Here is a 24,187-nt window from a genome sequence, read left to right as displayed (position 1 = left end):
CATAGCCACGAAAAACAGATAGTCCACCAGCCAGTGACCTTTGAAGATGAAGAAGGAAAATGCCTCCTAGAGAGTTTCATGAAACAGAAAGCTGGGAGAGAAAGTTATCAGATGATGCTGTGTTTGCCATGTGCCTTTGCAGCTGAGAGAGAAACCCTGACTGTTTGCTATGTCCCTTTCCACTTGAGAGAGAAACCTGGAACTTCATTGGCCTTCTTGAATCAAGGTATCTTTCCCTGGGTGCCTTAAATTGGACATTTCTATAGACTTGTTTCAATTGGGACATTTCCATGGCCTAAAACTGTTAACTCGCAGCTTATTAGATTCCCCTTTCTAAAAGCTGTTCTGTTTCTGGTACATTATATTCCAACAGCTAGCAAACTAGAACAACAGATATCAGAGTAACTTAAATTTTAAATATTAAGCAGTATCTTAAATATTTTGACTAACTGTTAAAACTACATGCATTTTCAAAATATCAAGTAAAAAGTCATTACAAATATCAACTTTGCTATAGCAGTGAGCTATGTCAGTAAATATTTTTAATTTTTTTATTTCAGGAGTTTATTTTATCTAATAGTATTATAATTCCCTACAGTTGTTTTTTTTTTTCGGCATGGGTAGGTACCAGGAAATGAACCTGGATCTCTAGCATGGCAGATGAGAACTCTGCCCTCTGAGTCACCATGGGCAACCCTTACCTATAGTTTTTTTTTTTTTTTTTTTTTTTTTTTTTTTTTTTTTTTAAAGGAAAGACAGAGAGAAGGAAGGAAGGATAGAAGGAAGGAAGGAAGGAAGAAAGGGAAACATTTTTAAACATTTTCTTGTTTTATTGTATTCCGTTTCTCCGTCTTTGTCACATGGGCTGGGGCCGGGAATCGAACCGAGGTCCTCCGGCATAGCAGGCAAGCACCTTGCCCGCTGAGCCACCGCGGCCCGCCCTACCTATAGTTTTAAATGCTCTTAAATTGTAAAATATAACATATATATACACTCACACAAACACACACACACACACACACACACACACACAAAGAAAAGAAAGGAAAAAACCCAGTAATTTTCAAAGCACATATCAACAAGCAGCTATAGAACAATTCTCAGAGTTTGTTATGAGCTACCATGCCCACAACTCAGATTATTCCTCTTAGCTGCTCCAAAACACTGATGGCTTTATCAGAGTCATAATAATGGAATCATACAGTATATGACCTTTTGTGTCTGACTTATTTCAGTCAGCATTCTGTCCTCAAGATACGTCCAGATTGTCATATGTTTTGGGACATCATTTTGTCTAAATGCTGTGTAATGTTCCTTTATATGTACACACCACATTTTTTTATTCACTCCTCTGTTGATGAGCACCTGGATGGTTTCCATCTCTTGGCAATTGTGAATAGTGCTGCTATGAACATTTGCAAATACCTGTTCGTGTCAGTAGACTCAACTCTTCTGGGTATATATTGAGTATTGGTATTTTCAGGTCATAGGGCAACTCAATATTTAATTTCCTGAGAAGCCACCAACAGATTTCCACAGCAGTTGAACCACTTTACATTCCCACCAACAGTGAATACGTGTTCCAATTTTTTCACATTCTCTCCAACATTTATACTTTCTTGTTCATTTAATGGTAGCCACACTTATAAGTGGGAGGTGATATCACACTGTTGCCTTAATTTGCATTTCCCTTATAACCAATGGATAGGAGTAGCTCTTCATGTGCTTTTAAGTCCTTTGTATTTGTTCTTCAGAAAAGTGCCTATTCATTTCCTCTGCCCATTTTATAATTTGGTTTTAGTTCTTTTGTTTGTAAACTGTATTTTCTACATATATACAGAATATCAAGCCTTTATCTGATATGTGGTTTTTAAATATTTTCTCCCATTGAGTTGGCTACTTCATCTTTTTAACAAAGTCCTTTGAGGCATGGAAGTTCTTTATTTAAAGGAGTTCTCATTTATCTATTTTTTTCTTTCACAGCTTGTGCTTTAGCTTTAAAGTTAAAGAAGCTATCCCCTATTACTAGATCTTGAAGATGTTTCCCTATATTTGTTTCAGGAAGTTTTATATTTTTCATATATGCACTTTATGATAACATCAAGAGATCTGACATATGGGTCTTTGATCCATTTTGAATTAACTTTAGTATAAGGTGTGAGGTAGGGGTCCTGTTTCATTCTTTTGGCTATTGAAATCCAGTTCTCCCATGACAATTTATTGAAAAGACACTTCTGTTCCTTTTCACTGGATTTGGAGGTCTTATGTAAGATCAAATGTCCATAAATTTGGTGGTCAATCTCTGCACTCTTTATCCTATTACACTAGTCATTCCTTCTATCTCTGTGTCAGTACCATGCTGTTTTGATCACTGTGCCTTTATAGTAAGCTTTCAAGTCAGAAAGTGATAGACTTCCCAGTTCACTCTTCTTGTTTTATGATATAACTAGCTGTCTGAGGTCTCTTTACTTTCTATATAAATTTTTTTCTTTTGTCTTTTTTTTTTTACATGGTCAGGCACCAGAAACCGAACCCGGGTCCTCAGGCATGGCAGGCAAGAACTCCTACCTGTTGAGCCACTGTGGCCCACTTTCTATATAAATTTGATAACTAATTTTTCCATATTCAAAGTAGGTTGTTGGGATTTCTATTGGCACTGCATTGAACTTGTAGATCAGCTTGGGCAAAATTGACATCTAGATGGCATTCAATCTTTCCATCCATGAGAATGGAATATCCTTCCATCCACATAGGTCACCCTCTATTTCTCTTAGCAACTTTTTTGTAATTTGATGTGTATTCCTTGACATCCCTGGGTAGGCTAATTCCCAAATATGTAACTCTTCCATTCACTATTCTGAATGGAATCCTTCTCCTTAGTTGTCACCACAGATAGGCCACCACTTGGGCATAGAAACGTCACTGATCCTTAGACATCAATCCTGTGTCCTGCGAAGATGCTGAATTTTCTTTTCAGCTCAAGTAGTTTTACTGTAGTTTGCTCAGTGTTTTCTTAGTCTAGGACTATGCCATCCAAAAACAATAAAACCTTACCTCTTCCTTTCCTATTTGGATGCCTCTGATTTCATTCCCTGTCCAATTGCTCCAGTGAATACATCTAATACAATGTTGAATAATAGAAATGAAAATGGGCACTCTTATCTCACCCTTGATCTCAAGGGGAATGCTTTCAATTCATCACCATTAAGTATGATGCTGGCTATGTGTTTTTCAGATATGAACTTTATGATATTGGGAAGGTTTACTTTGATGCCTAACTTTTGAAGTGTTTTTACCAGAAAGGATGCTGGATTTTGTCAAATGTTCTTTTTTCAGCATCAATTGATATGATCATGTAATTTTTCTCTTTCAATCTGTTAATGTGTTGTATTACATTGATTGATTTTCTTATGTTGTATCACTCCTGCATTACTTGTATGAATCCCAGTTGATCATGATATCTAATTCTTTTAATGTCATGTTGTATATGATTTGTTAGTATTTTGTTAAGGATTTTTGCATCTATGTTAGGAAGACTGGTCTATAGTGTTCTTTTCTTGTATCATTTTATCCAATTTTGGCATTAGAGTGATGTTAGTTTCATAAAATGAGTTAGGTAGTGTTTTTATTTCTTCAACTTTTTGGAAGAGTTTGAGCAGGATTAGTGTCAATTCTTTTTGGAAACTTTCAAAAATTCTCCTGTGAAGCTATGAGGTCCAGTGCTTTTTATATTTTGCATGAAGGATTTTTGAGGACTGATTGGATATCTTTATTTTTAATTGATTACCTGAGACCTTCTATTTCTTCTCAAATCAATATAGGTGTTTCATTTGTTTCCAGGAATTTGTCCATTTTATTTAAGTTTTCTACTTTGTTATCATATAGTTGTTCATAATATTCTCATAATTTTCTAAATTTCTTTATGATCTGTGGTAACAACCCCCCTCTCATTTCTGATTTTATTTATTTGTGTCCTCTCTCTTTTCTGCTTTGTTAATCTACCTGGTGTACAATGAATTTTATTAATTTTCTCAAAGAACCAACTTTTAATTTTGTTGATTGTTTTATTGTTCCTGTGCTGGTTTGAAAGGATATATGTCCCCTAGAAAAGCTATGTTTTAATCAAAATCCTATTTCATAAAGATAGAATAATCCCTATTCAATACTGTATGTTTGAAACTGTAATCAGATTATCTCCCTGGATGATGTGATTTAGTCGAGAGTGGTTGTTAAAATGGATTAGGTGATGACATTTTTCCACCCATTTGGGTGGGTCTTGATAACTTTCTGAAGTCCTATAACAGAGGAAACATTTTGGAGAATGGAGGAGATTCAGAAAGTTCAGAGAAGAATGACATAGCCATGAGAAGTAAAGAGTCCACAAACCAGTGACTTTTGGAGATGAAGAAGGAAAATGCCTCCCTTGGAGCTTCATGAAATAGGAAGCCAGGAGAAGCTAGCAGATGATGCTGTTTTCACCATGTGCCCTTCCAGATGAGAGGGGAACCCTGACCATGTTCACCATGTGCCTTTCCAGATGAGAAACTCTGACAGTGTTCACCACGTGACCTTCCACTTGAGAGAGAAACACTGAACTTCATCGACCTTCTGGAACCAAGGTATGTTTCCCTGGATACCTTTGATTGGACATTTCTATAGACTTGCTTTAATTGGGACATTATCTTGGCCTTAGAACTGCAAACCAGCAACTTATTATATACCTTCTTTTAAAAGCCATTCCATTTCTGGTATATTGCATTCCAGCAGCTAGAAAACTAGAACAGTTCCCCAGTTTGCATATTTCTGCTTTAGTCTTTATTATTTCTCTTCTTTTATTTGCTTTGGGGTTACTTTGTTATTCTTTTTCTAAATTCTCCAGGTGACCAGTTAAATCTTCAAGTTCTACTTGTTCTTGTATTTTTTAATATAGGCAATTAGGTCAATTAATTTCCCTCTCAGCACTGCCTTTGCCTACTTCCATAAGTTATTTATTTATTGATTTATTGATTTATTTATTTATTTATTGCATGGGCAGGAACAGGGAATTGAACCTGGGTCTCCAGCATGGTGGATGAGAACTCTACCTGCTGAGCCACTATGACCTACCCATACCATAAGTTTTAATATATTGTTTTCTTATTATCATTCATCTCCAGATATTTACTGATTTCTCTAGCAAGTTCTTCCTTAATGCACTAATTATGTAAGTGTGCATTGTTTAACCTCCATATAATTGTGAAAGCTCTGGTACTTTGGTGATTATTAATTTCCAACTTTATTCTACTGTGATTAGAGAAAGTTCTCTGGATAATATCAATCATCAATAAGAAAAGGTTAAAAACAGTACAAAGTTTCATCAAAGTCTGTTACAAGCATGGTCTGTTCTAAGACAAAATTCTCCTCTGGCTCTGGTCCAGTAAAGCTCAGAGCAAGTTACTTGAACCCAACATACAGAGGAGGGACAGTCATAGGATAAATACCCCAATTTTCATAGGGAGAAATTGGAAGGAACATAGGGGTCACTGGACCTGAGCAGTTTTGAAAACCTGCAGAACAAGCTCCACTAGATTTCAAAGTCTGAAAGACATTTATCTATGGGGCTTTAGAAAGTGACAGTCCCACCCTTTCCAAGGGCCTACATAGTGGCCTGCCTCTCTTCTTATGCAACTTTGGGTGAAATTGGAGAGACTATATTTTCCTCAACTCCATCCTCTCCAAGCATCATGGCAGTACCCAGGCTCTCTACTATCTTCATGTACATGCTCACCCCTCCTTGTGGTGGCAGCCAGACTCTCCCCAATCCCCAAGGAGTGTGCTTCACACTCTCTAAGGCTTGTGGTACTATGTCTTTTCCACTGGATCGAGGTGGAAGGAGCATTTTCTGTCTTCAAGGAAAATTCACCCTCTCCATATGCTTGGATGTGTGCACTCTCCTGGTCTGACACTTCTTGACTTCAGACCCCAGCCTCCATGGTTCTGCACATGAAAACATTTTACTTTCATTATTTGCCTTTTCTCAGACCCCCAGTTGAGATGGGCAGTGGTTCTGTATATGCAGGTCCTACAGCACTCTTATTGGCTTTCTATGTAGCAAGCAAGGATCCTGCCCTTCAGAAATAAGGGGTTTCCAATACTTATTGGATAACTCCATGTCCAATCCTGGCTTTTTCTGAAATGGCTGACTGTATCTACATTTGGCTAAATCCTCATGTTGGGCACTATTCTCTGAGATCTCTCTTCCTGGAAATCCAGAATTTTCCAGAACATCAATTTCTGGCTTCTTTGTACTCAAGAGTTCAATTTTCCCTTTCCTTTTGCATTTTGCTATAAACTGCAATGGAAAAACAGGCTGTATTTTCTACATTTGAGGGAGGATAAGATTAAAGCATTTGTAAACTTGCTCTGTGTTTGCATATCCTCAAACAGTGGAAAACCACTAATCTTGTCTATCTGTTTCTTAAACTGAAAACAGATTTCTAAATTTAATGTGTGTGGGTGACACCATCTATGGCAGTTATTCTTTGTCCAGCAAAGAATTGGTGTGGGAAGAAAAAAACCTATGACTCAAAGTCAGAAAGCAAGGAAGTCTCTGACCCAAGAGATGGTCAGAACCCTGAGTTTATTTTTTGTGAGTCATAGGTTTTTTTCTTCCCACACCAATTCTTTGCTAGACAAAGAATAACTGCCATAGGTTGTGTCACCCACACACATTAAATTTAGACATCTCTTACTCTAGATATCCAAGTTCATGGATTTTAAAATCTGCCTTCCAGCCAAAACCAGTAAGAATCTTTACCAGATTATCTACCATTTTAAAACAAGAATTGCCTTCCTTTCAGTTTACAATAACACATGCCTCGTTTCTGTCTAAGACCTTATCAAAAGTGTCTTTAGAGTCCACAGTTCTATCAACAGTCTCTTCAAAGCATTCTAGGCCTTCTCTATCAATCTCATTACAACTCCTCCAGAATATTTCCCTTATTCATTGAAAAAGTCATTATATGCTCTTAATGCTCTTTCAGTGTCTTCTTGATCTCCTTTATGTCATTAGACATTCCATTGATTTTATTTAGTAGAGTTAAATGAACATCCTTGATTAATTGTTCCAAAGTTTGTGTTTAAATTTGATTGTTAGACTGGGCTATATCTGTCTGTATTTTCTTATACTTAGTGATATTCTGTTGCCTTTGAGGCATGTAAATATCTTGATAGGGTTACTCTGGAAGTTGATTTCCCTCAGTAATCTAAAGGTTTGTATTTGCAGGATGAATGTGGAATAGGATGTGGGGCATAGGGTGGGGCACAACAATGAAGTGACAAGTTGCAGTGTAAGTATAGGAATGAGTTGGGGATGCTACACTAGTGTTTGTGAGCATAGAATTTGGGGGTAGGGTTTGGAGGTGCAGCATGGGGTCCATTGGGATAGGGTACAGATCAGATAGGCCTTGGAGCACCAGAGGAGGGTGCAGTATAGAGAACACAGAGGATTGTGTGACATTTCCCTCAGTTTGGAAGGCATGTTTTGCTGGATAGAGAATTCTTTACTGCCAGTTTTTCTCTTTAAGTGTCTTAAATTTGTCTTACTACTGACTTCTCAACTCCATGATTTCTGATGAAAAAGCAACAGTTAATCTTATTGAGAATTATATATAAGAAGCTGCTTATCCTTGTTGCTCTCATAATTCTATTTATTAGTGGTATTTGACCTTCTTATTTATATATGCTTTGGAATAGGTCAGTTCAGGATTTTAAGTTGGTATGTGTGTTAGTAAGGTTCTCTAGAGAAACAGAATCAACAGGGAACACTTGCAAATATAAAATTTATAAAATTGTCTCATGTGACCGCAAGAACACAGAGTCCAAAATCCACAGGGCAGGGTGTGAAGCCAATGATTCTGATGGAGGGTCTGGATGAACTCAACTGGAGAGGTTCACCAGCCGAAGTAGGAATGGGGCCTGTCTCCTCTGAATCCTCCTTAAAAGGCTTCGCATGATTAGATTTAGCATCACTAATTGTAGAAGACACTCCCCTTTGGCTGATTACAAATGGAATCAGCTGTGGATGCAGCTGACATGGTCATGACCTAATCCTATGAAATATCCTCATTGCAAAAGACAGGCCAGGACTTCCTGGAAGATGGCGGCTTAGTAAGATGCGCGGATCTTAGTTTCTTCTCCAGGACACCTACTAGGGGAGTAGAAACGATACAGAAAGCACCCAAAGCCACAACAGAGATAAAAAAGACAGCGTACCCCATCCTGGAACGGCTGGCTGGCTGAGTGAAGCAGCTCGGGTGAGATCGCCGAGGCGCGCGGGCCTTACCGGGCGGGTTGGCAAGCGGCCGGAGTTACTCCCTTCCCCCTTCCTGGGCCGGCTGGGAGAATTGGAGAGGTGGTCCCCTGAAACCAAGGCGACTGGCGCCCACACCACGCGCAGCCCCCGGACCAACTGAGAGAATTGGATCGGAAACCCCCAGGCCGCGGAGAATGGTGACCCCGTGACTCCCGGGGAACGTGCACTCTCTCGGGTGGGCCGCTGCCGCTGGTGCCCTCCCGCCACGCTTGTTGCCCAGGGCCGACTAGGAAATTCAGACGGGCTCTTTCCCTGGCTGCGGCGACCAGCAACCCTCCCTGCATTCGGACCCCGGGCCGGCTCAAGCCGCTTCGGCTAGCGAACCCCCAGGACGGCGAGAGTTTTCCAAAGTTTAAGGTACCACAGCACCTTTTACTGGTGGGACCCGCAGACAAACGTGTGCCATGAGCGCCACCTACTGGGCAGGATAAGAAAAACAGAACCCAGAGATTTCACAGAAAAATATTACAATCTTGCTGGGTCCAACACCAAGAGAAATCTGAATAAATGCCCAGACGCCAGCAGCAGAAGATAACTGTCCACGATCAAAAGATTGAGAATATGGCTCAGTCAAAGGAACAAACCAATAGCTCAAATGAGACACAAGAGCTGAGACAACTAATGCTGAATATACGAACAGAAATGGAAAACCTCTTCAAAAATGAAATCGATAAATTGAGGGAGGACATGAAGAGGACATGGGCTGAACATAAAGAAGAAATAGAAAAACTGAAAAAACAAATCACAGAACTTATGGAAGTGAAGGATAAAGTAGCAAACATAGAAAAAATAATGGATAGCTACAATGATAGATTTAAAGAGACAGAAGATAGAATTAGTGATTTGGAGGATGGAACATCTGAATTCCAAAAAGAAACAGAAACTATCGGGAAAAGAATGGAAAAATTTGAACAGGGTATCAGGGAACTCAAGGACAATATGAACCGCACAAATTTACGTGTTGTGGGTGTCCCAGAAGGAGAAGAGAAGGGAAAAGGAGGAGAAAAACTAATGGAAGAAATTATCACTGAAAATTTCCCAACTCTTATGAAAGACCTAAAATTACAGATCCAAGAAGTGCAGCGCACCCCAAAGAGATTAGACCCAAATAGGCGTTCTCCAAGACACTTACTAGTTAGAATGTCAGAGGTCAAAGAGAAAGAGAAGATCTTGAAAGCAGCAAGAGAAAAACAATCCATTACATACAAGGGAAACCCAATAAGACTTTGTGTAGATTTCTCAGCAGAAACCATGGAAGCTAGAAAACAGTGGGATGATATATTTAAAATACTAAAAGAGAAAAACTGCCAACCAAGACTCCTATATCCAGCAAAATTATCCTTCAAAAATGAGGGAGAAATTAAAACATTCTCAGACAAAAAGTCACTGAGAGAATTTGTGACTGAGAGACCAGCTCTGCAAGAAATACTAAAGGGAGCACTAGAGTCAGATACAAAAAGACAGAAGAGAGAGATATGGAAAAGAGTGTAGAAAGAAGGAAAATCAGATATGATATATATAATACAAAAGGCAGAATGTTAGAGGAAAATATTATCCAAACAGTAATAACACTAAATGTCAATGGACTGAATTCCCCAATCAAAAGACATAGATTGGCAGAATGGATTAAAAAACAGGATCCTTCGATATGCTGTCTACAGGAAACACATCTTAGACCCAAAGATAAACATAGGTTGAAAGTGAAAGGTTGGGAAAAGATATTTCATGCAAATAACAACCAGAAAAGAGCAGGAGTGGCTATACTAATATCCAACAAATTAGACTTCAAATGTAAAACAGTTAAAAGAGACAAAGAAGGACACTATATACTAATAAAAGGAACAATTAAATAAGAAGACATAACAATCATAAATATTTATGCACCGAATCAGAATGCCCCAAAATACGTGAGGAATACACTGCAAACACTGAAAAGGGAAATAGACTCATATACCATAATAGTTGGAGACTTCAACTCACCACTCTCATCAAGGGACAGAACATCTAGACAGAGGATCAACAAAGAAATAGAGAATCTGAATATTACTATAAATGAACTAGACTTAATAGACATTTATAGGACATTACATCCCACAACAGCAGGATACACCTTTTTCTCAAGTGCTCATGGATCATTCTCAAAGATAGACCATATGCTGGGTCACAAAGCAAGTCTTAACAAATTTAAAAAGATTGAAATCTTACACAACACTTTCTCGGACCATAAAGGAATGATGTTGGAAATCAATAATAGGCAGAGTGCCAGAAAATTCACAAATACGTGGAGGCTCAACAACACACTCCTAAACAACGACTGGGTCAAAGAAGAAATTGCAAGAGAAATTAGCAAATACCTCGAGGCGAATGAAAATGAAAACACAACATATCAAAACTTATGGGACGCAGCAAAGGCAGTGCTAAGAGGGAAATTTATTGCTCTAAATGCCTATATCAGAAAAGAAGAAAAGGCAAAAATTCAGGAATTAACTATCCATTTGGAAGAACTGGAGAAAGAACAGCAAGCTAACCCCAAAGCAAGCAAAAGGAAAGAAATAACAAAGATTAGAGCACAAATAAATGAAATTGAAAACATGAAAACAATAGAGAAAATCAATAAGGCCAGAAGTTGGTTCTATGAGAAAATCAATAAGATTGATGGGCCCTTAGCAAGATTGACAAAAAGAAGAAGAGAGAGGATGCAAATAAATAAGATCAGAAATGGAAGAGGAGACATAACTACTGACCTCACAGAAATAAAGGAGGTAATAACAGGATACTATGAACAACTTTACGCTAATAAATACAACAATCTAGAGGAAATGGACGGGTTCCTGGAAAGACATGAACAACCAACTTTGACTCAAGAAGACATAGATGACCTCAACAAACCAATCACAAGTAAAGAAATTGAATTAGTCATTCAAAAGCTTCCTAAAAAGAAAAGTCCAGGACCAGATGGCTTCACATGTGAATTCTACCAAACGTTCCAGAAAGAATTAGTACCAATTCTCTTCAAACTCTTCAAAAAAATCAAAGTGGAGGGAAAACTACCTAATTCATTCTATGAAGCCAACATCACCCTCATACCAAAACCAGGCAAAGATATTACAAAAAAAGAAAACTACAGACCAATCTCTCTAATGAATACAGATGCAAAAATCCTCAATAAAATTCTAGCAAACCGTATCCAACAACACATTAAAAGAATTATACATCATGACCAAGTAGGATTCATCCCAGGTATGCAAGGATGGTTCAACATAAGAAAATCAATTAATGTAATACACCATATCAACAAATCACAGCAGAAAAATCACATGATCATCTCAATTGATGCAGAGAAGGCATTTGACAAGATTCAACATCCTTTCCTGTTGAAAACACTTCAAAAGATAGGAATACAAGGGAACTTCCTTAAAATGATAGAGGGAATATATGAAAAACCCACAGCTAATATCATCCTCAATGGGGAAAAATTGAAAACTTTCCCCCTAAGATCAGGAACAAGACAAGGATGTCCACTATCACCACTATTATTCAACATTGTGTTGGAGGTTCTAGCCAGAGCAATTAGACAAGAAAAGGAAATACAAGGCATCAAAATTGGAAAGGAAGAAGTAAAACTATCACTGTTTGCAGACGATATGATACTATACGTCGAAAACCCGGAAAAATCCACAACAAAACTACTAGAGCTAATAAATGAGTACAGCAAAGTAGCAGGTTACAAGATCAACATTCAAAAATCTGTAGCATTTCTATACACTAGTAATGAACAAGCTGAGGGGGAAATCAAGAAACGAATCCCATTTACAATTGCAACTAAAAGAATAAAATACCTAGGAATAAATTTAACTAAAGAGACAAAAAACCTATATAAAGAAAACTACAAAAAACTGCTAAAAGAAATCACAGAAGACCTAAATAGATGGAAGGGCATACCGTGTTCATGGATTGGAAGACTAAATATAGTTAAGATGTCAATCCTACCTAAATTGATTTACAGATTCAATGCAATACCAATCAAAATCCCAACAACTTATTTTTCAGAAATAGAAAAACCAATAAGCAAATTTATCTGGAAGGGCAGGGTGCCCCGAATTGCTAAAAACATCTTGAGGAAAAAAAACGAAGCTGGAGGTCTCGCGCTGCCTGACTTTAAGGCATATTATGAAGCCACAGTGGTCAAAACAGCATGGTATTGGCATAAAGATAGATATATCGACCAATGGAATCGAATAGAGTGCTCAGATATAGACCCTCTCATCTATGGACATTTGATCTTTGATAAGGCAGTCAAGCCAACTCACCTGGGACAGAGCAGTCTCTTCAATAAATGGTGCCTAGAGAACTGGATATCCATATGCAAAAGAATGAAAGAAGACCCATCTCTCACACCCTATACAAAAGTTAACTCAAAATGGATCAAAGATCTAAACATTAGGTCTAAGACCATAAAACAGTTAGAGGAAAATGTTGGGAGATATCTTATGGATCTTACAACTGGAGGCGGTTTTATGGACCTTAAACCTAAAGCAAGAGCACTGAAGAAGGAAATAAATAAATGGGAACTCCTCAAAATTAAACACTTTTGTGCATCAAAGAACTTCATCAAGAAAGTAGAAAGACAGCCTTCACAATGGGAGACAATATTTGGAAATGATATATCAGATAAAGGTCTAGTATCCAGAATTTATAAAGAGATTGTTCATCTCAACAACAAAAAGACAGCCAACCCAATTACAAAATGGGAAAAAGACTTGAACAGACACCTCTCAGAAGAGGAAATACGGATGGCCAAGAGGCACATGAAGAGATGCTCAATGTCCCTGGCCATTAGAGAAATGCAAATCAAAACCACAATGAGATATCATCTCACACCCACCAGAATGGCCATTATCAACAAAACAGAAAATGACAAGTGCTGGAGAGGATGCGGAGAAAGAGGCACACTTATCCACTGTTGGTGGGAATATCAAAGGGTGCAACCACTGTGGAAGGCAGTTTGGCGGTTCCTCAAAAAGCTGAATATAGAATTGCCATATGACCCAGCAATACCATTGCTAGGTATCTACTCAAAGGACTTAAGGGCAAAGACACAAACGGACATTTGCACACCAATGTTTATAGCAACATTATTTACAATTGCAAAGAGATGGAAACAGCCAAAATCTCCATCAACAGAAGAGTGGCTAAACAAACTGTGGTATATACATACGATGGAATATTATGCAGCTTTAAGACAAGATAAACTTATGAACCATGTAATAACATGGATGGACCTAGAGAATATTATGCTGAGTGAATCCAGCCAAAAACTAAAGGACAAATACTGTATGGTCCCACTGATGTGAACGGACATTCGAGAATAAACTTGAATATGTCATTGGTAACAGAGTTCAGCAGGAGTTAGAAACAGGGTAAGACAATGGGTAATTGAAGCTGAAGGGATACAGACTGTGCAACAGGACTAGATACAAAAACTCAAAAATGGACAGCACAATAATACCTAATTGTAAAGTAATCATGTTAAAACACTGAATGAAGCTGCATCTGAGCTATAGGTTTTTGTTTTGTTTTGTTTTGTTTTGATTTTACTATTATTACTTTTATTTTTTTCTCTATATTAACATTCTATATCTTTTTCGGTTATGTTGCTAGTTCTTCTAAACCAATGCAAATGTACTAAGAAATGATGATCATGCATCTATGTGATGATGTTAAGAATTAATGATTGCATGTGTAGAATGGTATGATCTCTAAATGTTGGGTTAATTTCTTTTTTTCCGTTAATAAAAAAAAAAAAAGAGAAGGGATAATTGGAGATGAAGGGATACAGACTGTACAACGGGACTGGATATAAAAACTCAGAAATGGACAGCACAATACTACCCAATTGTAATGCAATTATGTTAAAACACTGAATGAAGCTGCATGTGAGGTATAGGTTTTTTGTTTTTGTTTTTTTTGTTTTTTTTTTCTTTCTATTATTGTTTTAATTCTTATTCTGTTGTCTTTTTATTTCTTTTTCTAAATCGATGCAAATGTACTAAGAAATGATGAATATGCAACTATGTGATGTTATTAAGAATTACTGATTGTACATGTAGATTGGAATGATTTCTAATTGTTTTGTTAATTCTTTTTTTAATTAATAAAAAAAAATGTCAAAAAAAAAAAAGAGTACCTGGCACACAGTAACAGTTGTATACTTATTTATTGAACTTTTTTATTAGTTTATTTATTTTTATTTATACTTGTTTATTGAACTATGTGAGAGAGTGAGTGAATGATGTTATCTCTTAGTTGGAACCCTGCCTCTTTCACCCCATTCTTTCCATCATTGGCTCTTTCTTCTTCAGTTCTCCCCAGAAAGCCATACCAGAATGCCTTGCTTTATTGTCTTTCTCAGCAATCCTCTTTGCTACATCATAGCACAGATTACAATTTTTACTTTAGTTGATTGGTTTATTTTCTTTTTCATCTAACACCTTACCACCACTCCTAGACTCTGAACTTCATAAACAGGAGCAGCATCTGTAGAGGTCATTCCTGCCCCCTACTCCCGTTATCTACCAAAAGGCTGGCAAATGGTGGGTGTCCAATAAATTTTCATTTTATGAGTAACCAACTCTTCCTGGTACCTCCCAGCCCTGCCCAGGGGAGTAAGGATCTACCAGACCCCTATAAGGAGCCATGTTCTCAGGAGTTGCAGTTCCCCCTCACTAGGTCATTGAGGCCTGGACATGAGGTAAACTGGATACTCAGCTTCGGAGAAAGGGGAAAAACTATTGTTCCTGGGGTATGCTTGAGACTCACCCATTCCTGTCCTTGCCTTCCCTTTGGAAGCAAGGCTACCAAGAGCATACCCAGGTTGGGCTAAGGGAGAATTTCTCACCCCTAAGACCAAGCTACCATGCTCCCTAGTCCCTACCCTCCCTCCTACTGGGTGGGGCACACAACCAGGATATTCAACCCTCTCACCACCCCTTTACCAGGTCAAAAAGCAATAGGATGTGTTCCTGAGCCCCACACTGTGGTTGGTCAGGGTCCCACACTGTCCTTGGGGGAAATCCTGCATCAGGAATTTTTCTTCCACTCAGGCCTTGGCCAAGACACTCAGGTCACTCTTGCTTTTCTTTACCTATCTTCCTGACCTTAGGAAAGCCACAGGATAGTATGGTTATTAACCACCTTCTCACACCTGGGCTTTCACATCCATGTTCTCATTTCCAAACCCCAGAATGGGGTAGGGTGAGAGTTGGGGGAACAGGTTAAAGAGACTGTTTCCACTATCTAAGGGATCTGTATGGGGACAGTGAGCGTGTTAGTTAGATTCAGTTGTCAGCTTGGCCAGGTGAGCATACCTAGTCTTGTTGCTATGGACATAAGCCAATGGTACGTGAATCTCATCTGTTGCTAATTACATCTGCAGTCAGCTAGGAGGCGTGTCTACTGCAGTGAGTGATGTTTGACTTAATTGGCTGGTGCTGAAATGAGAGATTGCAACATAGCACAGCTAAGCAGCTCAGCATTCCTCATCTCAGCACTTGGAGCTCAGCCCAGGCCTTTGGAGATGCAGAAAGAAGTCACCCCAGGGAAAGTTGTTGGAACCCAGGAGCCTGGAGAGAAGACCAGCAGAGACCACCCTGTGTCTTCCACATAAGAAAGAACCTCAGTGGAAAGTTAGCTGCCTTTCCTCTGAAGAACTAACAAAATAAATCCCCTTTTATTAAAAGCCAATCTGTCTCTGGTGAGTTGCATTCCAGCAGCTAGTAAACTAGAACAGTGAGGTTCAGAATAGTCAAGCAATTCACCCAAAGGCACACAGAAGTAATGCCAAGACAAATTGCCAGTTATCCAGTCTCCAACTGTGCCCCGAGCCTTCTGGAAGGGCCAGGGTCTTGGCCACCACTATCCAAATAGGAAGAGGAGAGTAGATTAGGCCAAATCCACAGCCTCTCCCAGATGTACTCACAAAGTGACCCCTCTCTGTGCCTCAGTTTTCCAATGACACAGTAAAGGGTTGAATTTAGCAACTTTGAAGCATCTCCCACCTAAGCCACCTGAGAGCATAGGTCTTGCCTCTTCCACTGAACCTCTGCATGTTCCAGGGACTGCTGTGGTGGTCCCAAGTGCCAGCCTGGGATCTTCTTGGCATCACTAACCACTCTTCCCAAGGGTCTGGAAGATCCTGAGGGTAAAAAAACAAGACCTAGGCTGAGAGATTCCAAACAGAGTCGAGAGGTTATCCTGGAGGTTATTCTTATGCATTGAGTAGATATCACCTTGTTATTCAAGATGCAATGGAGAGGCTGGAGGGAACAGCCTGAAAATGTAGAGCTGTGTTCCAGTTGCCATGTTTCTTGAAGATGATTGTATAATTATATAGCTTTCACAATGTGACTGTGTGATTGTGAAAACCTTGTATCTGATGCTCCTTTTATCTACCTTGTCAACAGATAAGTAAAACATATGGAATAAAAATAAATAATAGGGGGAACAAATGTTAAAACAAATTTAGAGTGAAATGCTGGTGATCGGTGAGGTGGAAGGGTGGGGATATGGTATGCATGCATTTTTTCCTGTTTTCTTTTTATTTCTTTGTTTGAATAGATGCAAATTTTCCAAGAAATGATCATGATGATGAATATGCAACTATGTGACAATATTGTGAATTACTGATTATATGTGTAGAATAGAATGATCAAAAGTTACAAATATTTGCATTCATTTGATGTTATCTGGTATTTTAAAAATAAATTTAAAAATTAATATTAAAAAACAAGGCCTAGGGTGGGCCACAGTGGCTCAGCAGGCAAGAATGCTTTCCTGTGATGCCAGAGGACCCGGGTTCGATTCCCATTGCCTGCCCACGTAAAAAAAAAAAAAAAAAAACAAGGACTAAGTACCACATATTTCCCCCCTCACCAATTCACAGATGCCCTCCCCCTTTCCCTCACAACTGCAAGGCTAGCCCCCAAGGAAACATGTGACTAGGGCACAGTGATGGCCAGCTGACCACCTGATGAGAAACTGAACTAACAGACTGATGGACAAACTGTGTGACTTCCAGGCTGGGTGACTGGCTGACTGACTGGACTGACTGACTGATTTAACATGTCTCACTAGATTGACAGGCTGACTAGATGGACTGACTGAGTGACTGACGGGCTTGATTGACAAGCTGACAGGCATGCTAACTTACTAGACTGACCTACAGGGTGGCTAAATTGACTGGCTGGCTAACTAGACTGACTGGCTGACTGACTGGATTAACTGAATGAATGAATAAACAGATAGGCTGACTGGATTGACTGGCACTGGCTGTTTCCTGAGGTGCTGTGGGAGGCCGTCAGACTCCGAGCCCCCAGTTTCCTTTTTGTGTTCATTTCATGACAGCTCACCCGACGTCTTCCACCAGGAACCGGTCCCCAAACCAAAGGACACTGAGCTGGGTAGTAGCGGCTCCTTCCAGGGCCGGAGTTTGTAGCCCTACACAGCTCTGACGCGCCATTTCCCGGCAGTTCCTGGAAGCGGGAGGTGGGGTCTCAGCAGAGGCGGGGCTGGGAGCTGGTGGGGCGGGACTTGAAGAGCGGAAGAGGGCTTGAGGGGCGGAGCCTGGCCAAAAAGAGCCCAGTAAAGGGTGGAGGAAATGGGAGGGGCGGGTCTAAGGGGCAGAGACCGGTGGTGGGCGGGATCGGGTGGGCGGCAATTCTGAAAAGCGGCAAAGGGCTCGCCCAAGGGTTCCGGTTCCCGGTCTCCCGGATGTTGCCCACCTTTCCTTGGCCCTAGGCCTCCTTCTCCTCCCCAGTTGGAATGGACTGGTCACCGCCGGAGCCTGAGTCGCACTGCAGACCTGTCTGGTAACCAAGTGGGCTGAGAGAAGTTCCCTTAGCTCTCCTGGCAAGTCTTGGCATCCCCCACGGGCTCGGGCCTGGCTGGAATGAAGAGCGGTGGGCAAGTGGCCTTGCTCAGCAGGAAACCCCACCGTTCCAGGCCGTCCAGAAATCATTGAGGTCTCTGCAAGGGCCTTGGAGGGGTGGGGTGTCGAGGGAGCAGTTGGGCAAAAGAACCGGCGAATTTGCATGGTCTCCGTTACTGGGCCCAGAATTACTCCTCTACCCGCACTTGTTCCCTCTCTCCATCCCGCTGTTCCTCAGCAATTCACCTGCAAATTCTCACCTGGCTTCCAAGGAACTGTGTCCGGCAAGCCCTCAAGGTGGCAGCAAAGCCCGAGAGAGTGATCTCAGAACGCCTCTTCCCTCTACCATATTCCTAGAAAGGTGGGAAGAGATGAAACCACTTCACAGAGGAGGAAACTGACAGCAAGAGTGGAAGGAAAATGCTCTGTGTCACTCTGCTTTGGACCTTGAATTACTCTTCACCCCAAAAGAAGAGGAAATTGGACAAAGAGAGGAAAGGCTAACAGGGAGAGGTCACAGGTGCAGTTAGAACTGCCCTGCCCAGATGAAATGACCTTGGGGATATCTCACCTCTCTGAGACTCGGTTTCCTTACTTGTAAAATAGGAACACGAATGGTACCTGCTTCTCAGGATGTTTTAAGCATTCGCTGAGATGCTGCATTGAATTCATTCAATACAGTGCCTGGTATGCAGTAAGTGCTCAATAAATGGTCACATTGTATAAATGTAAAACAGTGTTCCACAGTTCACCAAAACCACATCCAGTTGGTATTAGAGTTGGATGGTTAGTTTTATGTGTCAACTTGGTTAAGTTACAGTTCACTCAAACAGCAGTCTAAGTGTTGCTGAGAAGATATTTTGTAGATGCAATTAAAGTCCACAGCCAGTTGATATTTTAAAGGAAGCATCCTAGATGACCTGGGGGTTGAGGGTGGGGGCTCATTCAATCTGTTGAAGAGCCTTAAAATGAGATCTGAGGCTTCCCTAAAGAAGAAATTCTGCCTGCAGACAGGAGCCTCAGCCTGTGCCTGAGAGTTCCAGCCCACCCTTCCTCACAGTCTGCCCTACACTTTCCAGATTTTCCTAGCTGAACTCCACAATCAGGTAAGTCAATTCCTTACAAAATCTCTTTATATGTATTTCCAACTGGTTCTGTTTCTCTGGTTGGCCTTGACTGATACAAAAAGAGGGACGTGTGTACATGCTGGTGTTCCAATACTCATATTTACTCCTTTTTAAGATCAAGGTACTTTGTGCATTGGGGGTTGTAGAGTTGGAGGCTATAGAAAAAACATGGTTGTTTATTGGTGGGGTTGGGGCTTGGGATGTTAGGTATGCAAGGACAGAGGGCCCCTTACCCCTCTGCCACCCCTGCCACCAGCCCTTAGCCTCATGGGTACCTGCTTGTTTCCAGCCTTTCTCTGCAGCCTCCTCTTCCCAAAGGAGGTCAGGCTCAGCCTCTTCCCCCCTGCAGAGGTGTAGGATTGGGGGTGAGAGATAGGAGCTGTGCTGTCTCCACAGGAGCCAGATGGTGAAGAGGAGGCTTTTTTTTTTTGCATGGGCAGGCAGCGGGAATCGAAGCCGAGTCTCTGGCATGGCAGGCGAGAAACCTGCCACTGTGCACTGCCCAAGCCCTACTTTTTAGGAGTGCATTACACATTGTGAATTTAACAAAAGAACATTATTCAGTGTTTAAAAACTTGTACATGGAATCTGTCCATCCATCAGCTGTTATAAGAACCAGTTAATCAAAGTCTATTAATTGCCCTTTTAGACATTACCAAATTACTTCAACCTCATTAATCTCTCCTGGTTGAAAAAAAAAAGAATGAGGTATCTGGCTACATCCAACTCTAGACTAGATTAGATATTCTTTGAAGGCTAAGACAGCTGACTGGCAGTCAGAAAAAAGCCATCAAATTTTGAAAGTGGTATCTTATAGTCCATGTTTGAATTGGTATTGAACATATTTTAAGACACTTGAGAAAGATAGGATGGCTGCATCATGACACAACTGCTCTGTAGACAATTCAGTCTCTTTCCCCAAGATCTGCTTATATATGCAGCTCTATGAACGTGTCTTCCCCCATGTGGAAATATGCACCTACTTTCATTCAGGGATTTAATTTACTTTGAAAATCAATTTCATTTGGCATGCACCATGATCTCAATATTTAATGGATGTGTTAACGGAATTGATATCCTGAAAAGTTCTTCTAAAAACTAGAAATCTGACATCTTGTCTCTCCAAAATGTAAAGGGTACAAAAATATACTGAGGTGTAAAATGTAACAAAACTGAAAAGCAAAAGCTTAAAAATCAATTAGCTCACATTTAATGTCTGAGGGAATGACTGGCTAGGATAATATTTTGAAAGTTTTAAAAACAATTGTATGTCTATCTTTGGTACAATCTAGAAGTAGAATGATAGACACTTTGGATAATAGAGTAACACATTTTTGGGGGGCCATGAGAACAACATAATGGATATATTACCAGTTCCACAGATGTTTTTATTAAATCTTTATTAATTGTGTAAATTATGATGCCAGAATTTGTACTAGCTACTGACAGAAAAAAAGAAATCCAGGACTTGGTAACCTCATTTCCTAAAATTCAATCTTCTGAGTATTGGTACTGGGTAGGCCATGAATTCTGCAAAAGGGAGCAAAGGGCCCAATTCAGCAGCATCTCTTCTGGCAGGGACCCAGCCCACTGAGCTGCCTGACACAGGAGACCACATTGGAGGTCTGGGCTATGCCAAAGAGAAGAAGTGACAAAAAGTCACTATTAAATTTCCACATGAATAAGGCCACTTTCCAATGCCTTTGCAAAGAGCTGACAGATCTGATTATACCGATAGGTTGCCCATCTGTAAGGAGAAATTGATGTGCACAGGGAAACTGCTATTGTTTTCAGAGCCCTGCTGTAAACAGGAAATGCTGATTTTTGCTGCAGTGGGGTGGGGCAAGATTGGCAAAAGTTGTCAGTGCAGGTGAGAAATGGTGAGCCAGATCTTAATTTAAAGAATCAGTAATTTTCTCTTATCTGGACATAGTTAAAAAAAAAAAAAACCATTTCAGTCAATCCCTGAGTATAATCTAAAACAGAACTTGAGAAGAAAGAACCATCTATTTATGTTGGATGATGCTTTATGTTCTAAATGAACACTATGGTAAAACCTTGCACCTCTGTGCAAGGTGCTAAAACCCCCATACCTAAGTGCTGGTTTACAGAGGGCCTCTGGGATCTAACTTAGCAGAAAGTCACTCATCTTGGCTGGAATTAACTGTCACTATTTTACATAGCAATTTAGGGAGAACTGGCTGGTTAGATTAAGATAACTCCTTGAGTGTATGCTAGACAGTTAAACCAAGAAAAAAGCAATGAGGAATGATTTGTCAAGATGAAATTTTTATGGTTATAAAAGTATGCTTAAATGGAAAAGAATGAAATAATGTCAAAAACACACAGAAGACAAGTAGTCTGTATGGAATCTAAAATAGCAAAGAATAATGGGAGAATGGAGATTTATAAATACTACTCTCTCTTATTTAGGAAAAATGGTGCACTGACTGTAATCAGTGTGTACTGATGCACTGACCAGAAAAGGGTTCTAGTGTGGAAAAGAGCAATTCAATTTTTCCTAACTGTTTTCCTTGGAATACAAGCCATTTGATTAAAATGAAGCAAAGAAAAAAGGCTTATCATCTATAAGAAAATACTTCAGAAAATACTGTGTCCTCTATCCTCTACTGACAGACTGATAATCTGCATTAGCATATTTAGGCTCTAGGGAAATGTCTGCAATAAGAAAGGTTTTGTTTCATCAAGACATTTTCAAACATATTAACCATATGGATGCCCTGTTTCTCCGACTGCAAACAACCATTAGTGTTCTTGAAACTGTAACAGGTGACACGTTTTGAAATTGTTAAATTAATATATAATTCTTATATATATTGTTATATTATGCTACCTTTATGATAACATTCTTTATAAACCAACTCCTTTCATCCTAACATACCCAACATCTCTATAAAGCAATATGGACTTGGGATGGCTCGACATGTCTGCAAAACAATGCACAGACCAAGGGCCTGCTCCAGATTTAAGGCCAGATATAATGTCCCACTGCTTCTTAGCTCTTCCTATCTCTACTGGAACTGCTAAACTGGGTCCTGAAAACAGAAGCTGAGATTCTGAAGTAGAATTCCTGATTAATTTTGAGATTTTCTCTGTCTCCACACATTCCCTTCGCTGGTTTCTTATGAAAACTCAGGTGCATTAAAAACAAAAGGATCAGGTGTCTCAGTGGCAGAATTCTTGCCTGCCATGCCAGAGACCTGGGTTCAATTCCTGGAGAATACTCATATCCCCCCTCCACCCCCCCAGAAAAGGATGGGGACAATAAGAGAGATATGGTTTTATTAATTTATTCTAATATTTAAAAAAGTGTTAAGACCTTATTCATGAAGGGAAGAAGGAATGGACAGGAAAAGCAATAAAAACCACAAATTGCCTATTTTTGGTTCTGTAGTCTTCATGGTTTGGGGGCCCTTCTCAACTACAAAAGCTGAGACACAAACAATGGTGACTAATAATAAAATGGGATAATAGGTGAATTGTGGCCAAATACTTAGACTCACTGGAGTTGGCAATTTTTTTTTCTTAAAGGTCCAGAAAGTAAATGTTTCAGGGTTTGTGGGGCCAAAAGGCAAAATTGAGGATATTCTATAGGTATGTATATGTTTATATAACCATTCAACATTAATCACTTTAAAATGTAAAATATAGCTCATCGTCTATAAAAAAATAAAACAAAAACAGGCAATTAACAGAATTTATCCCATAGATTAGGGCATGGGCTGTGGGGCCAGACCTTTTGGGTTCTATTGCCTATATGCACCTGTGAAACTGATCTGGGAAAATGCTTAATCTCTCTCTCTCAGTTTCTTCATCTATGAAATGAGGATAATAATACACCCCAAATTCTTCAGTTGTGAGACTTACTTAGCCAATACTGTAAAGTACCAGCATGCTGCCTGACACAGTGAATACTCAGTAAACATTTATTATCACTTTTTAATAAATGATTCATCTTAGTCCCTAAAAAAAAAAGATAGCATCCTGGGATATACTCCAATATGCTCGTTGAATGATAAAATCAAAGAGTGGGGTTGTTTAGTATGCTGGGAAACCCACAGGGGTGTTCTGGATATTTGAACATAATCCATTAAAGTGTTGCTCTATACAAGAAAGAAAAGCCATTGACCTAGTAAATTAGGATGCTTGGGTTCTAATAATGGTCCTGCCCTGGCTCTTAACAGGATGAGTAGTCACTTTGTGCCTCATCTAACCCATGAAAAATAGAGATAGCAATACTTTATGAACTCAGGAAGCACATGTGTGCTATAAAATTTTAAGCCTGAAAGCAGTAAGAAAGAGAACTGCTAGGTTCCAGAATGTAATATAAAATTTAATATAACTTGAATCCTCTCAGTTTACCTGAAGACTGTCACAGAGCTTTGTAGTAGATCTGAGAAAGTTCCTAGGAGACAGCTGGTCCATAATTGTGCTGGGGCAAACCCTCAGCCTTGGATCTGCCTTTTGAACAGGGAATAAAGCTGGAAAACTTCATTGAGCATGCAGCTTATTGGCTTGGAATTTTTATGGTCTAAATAGTGAACTAAGTTCAAAGGTCTGTATACATTCTAATCTAAAGCCTCTTTAAAATGAAAAAATATATTGTAAATAAAATTTTTATTGTAAATTTTATATTGCATTCTGGAACCTAGCAGTTCTCTTTCTTACTGCTTTCAGGCTTAAAATTTTATAGCACACATGTGCTTCCTGAGTTCATAAAGTATTGCTATAAAGTAAGAACCAATGTCATCCATAGCTCTA

General features: G+C 39.6%; 1 protein-coding gene across 1 annotated transcript in view; it reads right to left on the bottom strand.

The window, feature by feature from the left end:
• Positions 1-24,187, bottom strand: part of LOC143673041 (uncharacterized) — a 227,857-nt gene that overhangs the window by 107,602 nt on the left and 96,068 nt on the right. The window contains 2 exon segments of the mRNA XM_077147414.1: positions 16,411-16,547; positions 17,761-18,631. The gene's annotated coding sequence lies outside the window, so the exon portion shown is untranslated.

The sequence above is a fragment of the Tamandua tetradactyla genome, assembly GCF_023851605.1.
Source record: "Tamandua tetradactyla isolate mTamTet1 chromosome 25 unlocalized genomic scaffold, mTamTet1.pri SUPER_25_unloc_2, whole genome shotgun sequence".
In the NCBI taxonomy this organism is placed as follows: domain Eukaryota; kingdom Metazoa; phylum Chordata; class Mammalia; order Pilosa; family Myrmecophagidae; genus Tamandua; species Tamandua tetradactyla.
The sequence above is the reverse complement of the archived record's forward strand: the minus strand, read 5'-3'. Positions and strand labels throughout refer to the sequence as shown.